The sequence below is a fragment of the Crocuta crocuta genome, unplaced genomic scaffold, assembly GCF_008692635.1.
Source record: "Crocuta crocuta isolate KB4526 unplaced genomic scaffold, BGI_CrCroc_1.0 scaffold21, whole genome shotgun sequence".
NCBI lineage: Eukaryota > Metazoa > Chordata > Mammalia > Carnivora > Hyaenidae > Crocuta > Crocuta crocuta.
In genome coordinates, this window is record NW_027527938.1 from 2,269,253 (window position 1) to 2,279,539 (window position 10,287).

Here is a 10,287-nt window from a genome sequence, read left to right on the forward strand (position 1 = left end):
TTAGTTATATTACATATTATTCTTAATTGTCAATAAGTTTTGTGTTCATCTGGTAATTCAAATTTTTACTTTACCTTATTTCATTATATATCTCCAACTTTTGATAAAACAATTTCTCAAAAGTATAACAGTTAAAAGAATTTTTCCAGTGAACACCTATAGACCCACTACTTTGATTCTAACTTTAAATGCCCATCTATCAGTCCATTTGGTTGCATTTCAAGGTAAATTGCAGACATCAGGAAACTTACTCCTAAATACTCACAGCATTAATGTTAATTGGAATTCAATATTTCTTTTATTTCTTTGGAAATAAAATGAAATAAAAAGTCTTTAAGTGAACATTATCTAACTTCAGACAAATGACTTCACCTGCATCACCAAATGTCCTGTCAAGGTATAAAATATTATCATTGTCCCAGAAAATATCCTCATATACGTTCCAAATCAATCTCAATTCCAGTATCCAAGTGACAGCCAGTGTACTGATACTTTTTCCATTCTAAAACTTCATGTAAGTGAAATTATACAATTTATACTTATGTAAGGCTTCATATTATGTTGTATTCCATTGGTGTCATATCCAAGAAACCATTTCCTTGATATTTTTAAATTATGCTGTGTAGTTTTCACTGGTGTGTATATATATATATATATAAAGTTATAAAAATATATGATTTTTTAAGCAAGGGAAAAATCCACTTTATTGCAATGTAAAACACTATATGTTATTTTAAAAATTTTTTTTAAATTTTTTAACATTTTTATTTAGTTTTGAGAGACAAAGAGAGACATAGCATTAGAAGTGACAGGGCAGAGAGAGAGATGGAGACACAGAATCAGAAGCAGACTCCAGGCTCTGAGCTATCAGCACAAAGCCTGACGTGGAACTTGAACCCATCAACTGTGAGATCATGACCTGAGCTGAAGTAGGACACCCAACTGACTGAGCCACCCAGGTGCCCCCTAACTTTTCTTTTAAAAAATTTTAAACATTTTCATTTATTTTTCAAAGACAGGGAGAGACAGAGTATGAACGGAGAAGGGACAGACAGAGAGGGAGATACAGAATTCATTTTATGAGTCATATTTAGAAATATAGATGGAATTGGGAAAAATCCAACATTTTCCACAACTATTACTTAGTAAGTTATAAAAATTTACAGTGTTCCTTCACATAAGCCCTTCAAATGAGTTTTCAAGATTTTCCCTGATGATGTTTAAAGGCATGAAGTCCATAAGTTTAAACAAAAGCCTTCATAGATAATGTAATAAAAAGAGACACTAGCCTAAGCAGAAAACTATAGATTGTTAGGTCATTTATAAAGGAGAGAAAACACATTGGCAAACTCGAATGTTTTCATGAATGCAGTCATTTAACATGTAATATATATGTATTCACTACTCAGATCCATGTTTTAATTACTAAACAATGGCAAATCACCCACTCCCTGCAGAAGAACAAATGCAGGAAAATAAGTATTTAATGAAAGGTGTGTCCATTTTCTTAGTTTGAAAATCAAAAGCAGTTTCAATATGTCAATACTGAAAAGGCACTGATTGCATTTAATTGAACTAAAATTACAAAGTCTGAATCTTTATTCAAAGAGAGCAAATTGAGCTGAGGACGTCCATTTGATGGCAGATTTTATTACTGGCAGTAAACTTTTCCACTCATGTTATCCTTATGAAACTTTCCATCCATGTTCACCTTCTGGTGGAGGCCCAGACTGAGCGATTTGTTTTTCTATGTATTTTTTTTTTCTTTTTCTTTTTCTACTTCCCTGGTCTGAACACCCAAAATGTCCCAACATGCAGCCTCATCGTGTCTTCTCTCTGCAGCCTCTGCAACCTTTGCTCTTTTTCCTTTCAGGTCTCACCAAGGAGATGCAGACTCCCTAGGACAGGGAAAACACAGCCCCGTTGGAAAAGTGGGTGGGGGTCACCTTAGTGGGCTCACACATGACCATAATAAAATTTGTGGAAGTTTTATTAAAACCCATTACATTCTAGGGGCACCTGGATGGCTCAGTTGGTTAAATGTCCGACTTCGGTTCAGGTCATGATCTCACAGTTCATGGGTTCAAGTCCTGTGTTGGGCTCTGTGCTGGCAGCTAGCTCAAAGCCTGGAACTTGTTTCAGATTCTGTGTCTCCCTCTCTCTCTGATCTTCCCCTGTTCATTCTGCCTCTCTCTCTGTCTCTCTCAGAAATAAATTAAAAACATTAAAAAAAAACCTCATTACATTCTATTGCCAATACTTTGCTTATATAGAAAAAAACCCTTAAAAACTGTTTTGTTTAAATACAAAATATACTAAAATTATATCAGTGTCAGAAACAATTTTGGGAATAATCATTTTATTTATTACATGATAAAGATTATATTAGGAAAAAAGATTTCAATTTCAAGCCAAGGTTGGGTGACATTTCATTTTTTTTTTTTTTTACTGTGTATAACCTTGATTATCAAGAATATATTATCAAATCAATTTGACTTTTTCTGTACAGCAAAAAGAATTTAATGATAATGCCAGTATTAAAGTCTATGAACATTTTGAAATTTAATCAAAATGTCATGAAATATATTTTCATTACTCTACAGGTAGTGATACAAGGGAGTTTAAAGTTTGATTGAATGCATTAATGTTATTTTAGAGAAATCCAACATACTAATACTTAAAATAATGTTAACATGTTAAATATTTCTTTTTAATATATGTTTATAATAATTATGAACATTGTAGGACATTCTAGAATAAAATTACGGTATGAAAGGGTTACAGACAGACATCACTAATTACACTTAGTGTGGCTATAAAAGAAGCTTTATTGGGGAAAAATCAACAAGAAGTTTAAGTAGAGGGACACCATAACCTCAGAAGATTAACCCTGAGCCCACAGTTTAGGCTTAGTATAGATGGACTGTATCTACCATAGCCAACTTTTCAGTAGATACCCCTTATATTAGTTACATAGTTATTGGGTCAACTATGTAGGAGCTGGTTGTATAAATATCTAAAATTGGACTTCTCTGGTTGAAAAGGAGGCCTGTTAGAAATTAGAAATGTCCAACAGCAGTTTCTGGTATTAAACCATTCTTGTGCCAACTCAAACCTACTAAGTCAACTGTTAACTGATCTACCAAAAGAGGGTAAGAAATTAGCCACCAACATAATCCAGATCCATTCCTTCCTAGCGTAGCCTTCAATGCTTATGGAACTATTTTATTTTCTCCCTTTTATCTCTATTTCACTTTGGATCATAGAGGTAGTTGGGATATATTCTGGGATGTGAGAGTAAATAAGGTGTCATATAATGGCATAAGAGGGGAAGTAACATATCCAACATTGTGAGGAAGTTACTTTATGAGCTACTACCTGGGAAAATCATAAGAGGTTGATTGGAGCTTTCTGTCCTTATCTGTTAAAAGGGGAGAGAGATATTTACCACCCTCCCCTGGTCTCCTAACTCTTTCAAGATTGACTGTCATGGACTCTCATGGATAATACAGACTGTTCCTATTCCCTTATTTCCTTTTTTGGAGTAATAAGTTCAATAAAAACACAATAATTATCTTTCTGTCTCTATGAATAACATTTGGAGGCAGAGCACAGTGGCTGTGGAATCACTGGAGGCAAAGCCTGTGTCCTTGTTCATGTTCATCAGGTGTCTATCATCTGAACAACATTATCTACCAAAAAAGATACTATCAAAGTGCAAGAATCGCTTTACTACTTAGTTGTTTCCACTCATAATCTTTTTCTCCCTGACTCTTGGATGCATACAAAGGCAGCTATGTGTGTGTGTTCACGTTCACTTAAAATTTTTTAAGGTTTATTTTATTTATTTTAGGAGAGAGAGATATAGTGCAAGCAGGGGAGGGGCAAAGACAGAGGGAGAGAGAAAGAATTCCAAGCAGGCTCTGTGCCTTCCATCAGCCTGATGGTTGGCTCAGACTCATGAGCCATGAGACCATGAGCTGAGACCAAATCAAAAATCAGGCACTTAACCAATTAAGCCATGCAGGTGCCCCTCATGTGTCACTGTAAATAGCTGACTAGAATGTGACCAGCTGATCCTATAGAGTTTATCATTGAGAAGTCTGGCAAAGTGGCAATCACGTAAGTAAGGAAAATTTCATACTAGTCATTCTAATTCTTTTTGGTGGTTCCATTATTATGATGGGTTACAACATGGGTTGTACAACATGGGTTTAGTGGGTTGTAGAATAGATGATGGCTAACATACTTTGTAAGTGCAGATGGTTATCTCTAGATGTGTCACTTCACCTAGGCTTTTATAAGTGTCATATGAAGATCAAATTTTTGAATAAGCTGTTGTATATGTTTCTAGAAGGTAGCAACTCTTTAACTATTCAGTCCTGAATACAGATCAATACCTCTACTCAGATAGGCCATTACTGACACCTCTTCCCCATCATCTCCCCAGAAAACCTGAATAAAGACTTACTTTAAGGGAGGTATTCTCTATAACAGTGGATCTCAACTGGAGGTTATTTTCCCTGCAGAAAATGTGTGGCAATGTCTGGAGACATTTTTAACTGTCACAATTGGCAGTGGTAGGGGATATGATTGGTACCTGGTAAGTAGAGCCAAAGAGGTTACTAATCATACTACAAATCCCATAATGGCCCCCCAAAGGAACAATGATCTGACCCAAAATGTCAATGGTGTCCATGTTGAAAACTTCTACCCTATCTTTAGGAAGACAATTAGAAGAAAAAGCACTTAATAGATTGGAGTATCAACAGTTTATCATCATTAGGATGAATGGTTATAGTATTCTGCTGGTTTTATCACAAATTCAGAGGTTGGCTATTATATCAGTTAACTATGCTATCAATTTAGGTGCCAAGTATCATAAGCAATATCTTCTTGAATCAGTTTTTTAAAATTATCACTATATTACAAAGGCCTTCCCAGTGTATAATTGGAAATAACTTTATAGTCTTGGGAGTATAAGGTTTGCACTTCACTGGAGTTATAGTTTCCATTTCATAATGAAACTATGTGAAACTTGTCTCACTTTATGGGCATTTATTTCTGAAAAGACCTGTTGCAGAATGAGAATGTTTGAATCATGACTTTTCTTTCTGTGAGATGATTTCTATCAAGTAGGTCCCAGTAACAAGCTGGCAGGAATTGCTCAAAAGGAGTCCACAGACTTAGGAAGCTCATAAAGCACAAAAGAGATTAATTATCAAGGAAATCATACCAAATTACACTTTGTTCCAACTGCTAAAAACTATATGTTAAAAGAAATCTCAAAAGTAATCCAAGATAAAATGATATCACATACAGAAGATGAAAAAAAAAAAAGAATAGGTGACTCAGGAACAAAGGACAAAGGGAAATGGAGAGAAAGCTTACAGAGCTAAAAGATAAAATAAAAAAAAACTTTTAAGGTAGAGTTTTCTAACCAATGAATATATACTTCCAAGTGAAGGTGGGGGAAAAAAAGACATTTTAAGATAAGTCAAAAATTTTAATATTTATTTATTTCTTATTTAGAGAGAAGGAGCAAGCACAAGTGGGGGAAGGGCAGAGAGAGAGAGAGAATCCTAAGCAGACCCCATGCTGTCAGGGCACAGCCCGATGTGGGGCTTGATGCCACAAACCTGGGATCATGACCTGAGCTGAAATCAAAAGTAGGATGCTTAACCTACTGAGCCACTCAGGCACCCCTAAGATAAGTGAAATCTAATGCTAAGGACAAAAGATGAGTTTCAAATTTAGGGATATAAGTGGGTTGAAAATGAGAAGATGGAAAAGCTATAATGCACAGCATAACTTCTACAAAATCTGATTGCTATCAATCCATTTAACCCAATTGACGTTTTATAAAGTCCTCCCTCAACAAACCTTAAATGATTGAAGTCATACAGAGTATGTTCTGTAACCACACTGGATAATTAGTAAACAGTAACCAGGAGGTATCTGGAAAATCCCCAAAGGATTTAAATTGAGTAACAGACTACAAATTAATTCCTGGATTAAAGACAAAAACACAAAGGAAATTATGAAATATTCAGAACTGAATGCTTATGAAAATAAAACTGAATTTTGTGGGAGCAGCTAACAAAGGACCTACACATTTTTTCTTTGTTTCTATTAGAAAAATGCGTCAGTATCTTCCCAAGTGTAGATATCACTGTAGAGGTTGTCTGAACATTGGCCAGCACTACATACACACTTAGGTTTATTTACTGTTTTGATGACATATCACTGATAAGTTCAGAGGGTAAAGTCATACAACAGGCCTGTTAGATGAGGGAAAGTTGGTTTTGGTTTTCTTCACAAGTGATACAAGACATAAAGCATCAGCAATGTCCAAGGCTACATAGCAAGTTCCGGCCATGGCAGTCACAAGGTCCTGATTCACAGTTTTTAAGGAGCAACTGTGGCCACATTCCTGTTGAAGCCATGTTAGTCCTTAGTAGGACTTCCGCTGGCCAGATTGGGCTCTGAAGCTGGAGGCAGCATTGCATAGAACTTTCTCCTATTCTGAATTTTGTGGATGAAGACCTAACTTAGTTACTAGAGCTGCCATACCAACATAACCACACAGTGGTTGGTTTCAACAACAAAAATTTATTTTCTCACAGTTCTAGAAGCTAGAAGTACAAGATCTGGGTGTTGGAAGGGTGAGTTTCTTTTGAAGGATGGTCCCATGACTTTCCTCTAGCTTTTGGTGAGTTGGTGGTAATCTTTATGTTCCCTGACTTGCAGAAGCATTATGCATTCATCTTCACATGGTGTTCTCCCTGTGTGTCTGTGTCTAAATTTTCCCCTTTTAAAATGACACCAGTCATAATGAATTTCGGTCTCACTAATTATCTCATTTTAACTTGATTACCTCTGAAAGACTCCATCTGCAAAGTCAGATTTCATTCTGAGGTACTGGAAGTTAGAGCTTCAATATATAAATTTGTGTAGGATACAATTCAACCCATAATGAGACCATCACATTTTCTTCTTCTGGAATGAGACATTGTTATAACTGTCAGTATTAGCAAGCTTTATGATCACAGACCACTTGTTTCCATAAATTTTCCAACTTTCATAGCCGCCAAAAACAGACTCTATAAGGCTTGTAGCCAAGCATCGTGTCCATGCAATCTTGCACCTAGAACATCTATATAATTTTACAGCTTAACAAAAGAAAGACAAAGACAATCCACACACAAAAATAAACTAAGAGACATGCAAGCCCCAATATCTAGCTAGTTCAGGAATATTTTGAATATGCCCCTCTCCCCTGAAAGGAAGAACAGAGATATGTTCCCTGACCTGTTTCTTATCTCTGCCTCATTTATCCTGTGAATTCTCCAAATTCAAGGGGGAAGGTCAACTTATGTAATTTTTTCTCCATAGTATGAAGGGGAAGGATAGGGTAGAGTAGGCAGAAAGGGAGAGGCTAGGGCTTGAAGGTCCCTGGAAGCAAAACCACATATTTTGAAACATTTCTGTGAACGTCTGACCATGAATAAAATTCCCTCAGGGTTGACCATGAAGAAAACTCCCTCAAGCCTGACCATGAGAAAAGCTTCCTCAGAGGTAAAGTCTTTCTTAAGAATGTAACAGACATTATCTACTGCTCCCTCATGTCTCCCACAGAAATAAATAACCCAGCACCTACAGTTAACAGGCTCACAAACAGGGGAAAGGGGGAACAGACTGAAGCCCTATAAAATAAAGTCCCTTGCCCATACTCAGGGGTATTCACTTTCTAATATCCTCTCTGTGTAAAGAGAGCTTTCCAACTCTTCTTACTTTCTAATCTTATACCCTAATAAACTTTTGCCTGCTGCTCATTTTAGTTTGCATCCATGTCTTCATTCTTCGAAGCGACAAGACAACAAATCCCAGGTATTGAGGTAAAAAATCCTTTAACAATAGGAACAGCCAAATCAATTCTGAAGTTTTGCATCAGACCATCTAATAGGTTGTGCATTGAATCCTCATATCTATAAGCTCTGCTGGCCCCTTTGATCTTATCCTTCCCTCAGACTTCAGCCATAAAGTGCATGTAGTTTTGCAGGAGTTTTCTGAGCTCTAAATTGTCTGACCTCTTTTTCTCTGCTACTAGTCTTATTACTCAGTGTTTTCCTTTGGTAGCAAATCAACCTTTCTTTTAACAATCTGCTTGTTTTAGGGACATTATTTGCTTTATGTTTTTTATGCTATTTCAAATTGCCTGTTGTTTGGGGGTTTTGGTGACGGATGGACTGCCACTGCTTCATCACACTTAGGGTCTGGAGCAAGCCTTTCTGAAGGCTTGATGGCCCTAGGTTAGCACATCCTATTGCTGCCATGCTTGCTCTGGGGCTGGGAGCTGCCACACCTATGCTGTCTCTGTAGAGTTTGGGACAATTTTCTCAGTGGCCCTTTTGGAAGATGCTGAGCTGGGACACTTCATAACTATTCTACCACTTGGATACTTGCAGAACTTGGCCACCAGCATTCCCTATGACCTGTAACTGCCCCTGGAAGGGGTGTTTCCACTATGGTGTGATGCGTGGGGGCTGAATAGACACTATTTTAAAATCCAATAGCATTGATACCACTGGAGTGCATACTTTTATGGTCAATACCCATCCTATACAGGAGTTACGGATACTCAGCTGTTATGGACTGAATGTTGTGTTCCCTCAAATTTCTTAAGTTGAAATTCTAACCTCTAATATGATGTTAGAGGGAGGGCTTTGGGAGAGTGATTTGGTCATGAGGATGGAGCCCAAAGAATGAGCTTAGTGCCCTTACAAAAGAACTCCAGAGAGTTCTCTCATTTTTCCATGTGAGGACACAACAGGTTTCTCACCAGACACTGACTCTGTTGGTGCCTTGATCTTGGACTTTCCAGCCTCCAGAATTGTGAGAAATAAATATTTATGGTTTAAGCCTATGTGTTTTAGTTATGGCTGCCCAAATGAACCAACACTCACCACTAAATTCATCTGTGCAAATAAGATTTGATGTAGATAAGCAAATAGGCCAGATGTAAAATAAGATTTACTGGGAAAAATTTTACTAGCAGAGAGGTAATGAAGCACCTAACTTACCAAACTTCTATATTTACACAGCTTATTCCACACACTGATGGACTATCTGCATTAAGGTCAAACTTTTCAGCTGAGGCATCCTTCTCCATAATTCTCACCATATTTATAGGGACAGTGGATGAGAAACTTCTATGTGACTACATAACAATAGAGGCTCCCTGGTAGACTAGGGAGGCTTTCAACAAAGAAGAGCCTCTAAAATTAGCAGCTAGATTCAGGCTGTGTTACTGAGCTAACTGGGACCAGCTGAACCAACTTTTTACTAAGTTACTAAAAAGTTTCAGTGTGTGTGGAGGAGGAGTGGGGTTGGGGGGGATGAGGCTTCATTGCATCCGGATCTGTCTTTCCTCAAAAAGCTACAGAACTAAAATATATTAAGAGTAATAACAATTGCTTGCAATGCATATTTGTTACACATCTTTTTTTTAAAAATGTTTTATTTCTTTCTGAGAGAGAGAGAGGCAGTGTGAGCAGGGGAGGGTCAAAGAGAGAGGGAGACACAGAATCTGAAACAGGCTCCAGGCTCTGCGCTGAGAGCACAGAGCCTGATGTGGGGCTCGAACCCATGAACCATGAGATCATAACCTGAGCTGAAGTCAGACGCTTAACCAACTGAGCCACCCAGGTGTCCCTGTTACACATCTTTAAAAAAGAAATCTCTGTATCAGTATTAATATGATATTGTTGATCAGTTTCTTCTTCAGGTACACTTGAACAGTTTTACTTGACTGTATGTCAAGCAGTTTTGCTTTCAGAACAATGGAATATCATAGTTTAATTCAATTTAATGGGATACTGACACCTTTTCTGTTATACTGGTCTAATTGTTTAAAAAGCAGCATGAGAAGAGGCATGTGGGCTTATGGAAATGTAGAATAATAGTTTTTAAGGGTCTGTTTGTCATTTTAAATCACCCTGAAGGATCAGATAAGAAATAAAGAATAAAGTATATTGAAGCCATTAGGAGAATTTAAAACATTTTGGAAACGTCCATTACCTTAGAGTAATTCATGGTCCTCCACGTTATATGAGCAGATTCATCAATTAACCAAGGCACATATTCTACATTAATCCACTAGTCAGATTCTCCAGCAGATCCTTTCATATTATCCCAAATACAATGCTTATCATTTGAAGTATGTTTGAATCTTATTTATTTACCTACTTAAAAAGTCAAGTTAAATCATTCTATCTTAAGCCATTT

The 10,287-nt window shown here is 36.9% G+C and overlaps 1 pseudogene; it reads right to left on the minus strand.

Moving 5' to 3' along the window:
- Nucleotides 1–1,685: 1,685 nt before the first annotated feature.
- LOC144221700 (small VCP/p97-interacting protein pseudogene) lies at nt 1,686–9,184 on the minus strand (annotated as a pseudogene).
- Nucleotides 9,185–10,287: the final 1,103 nt, after the last annotated feature.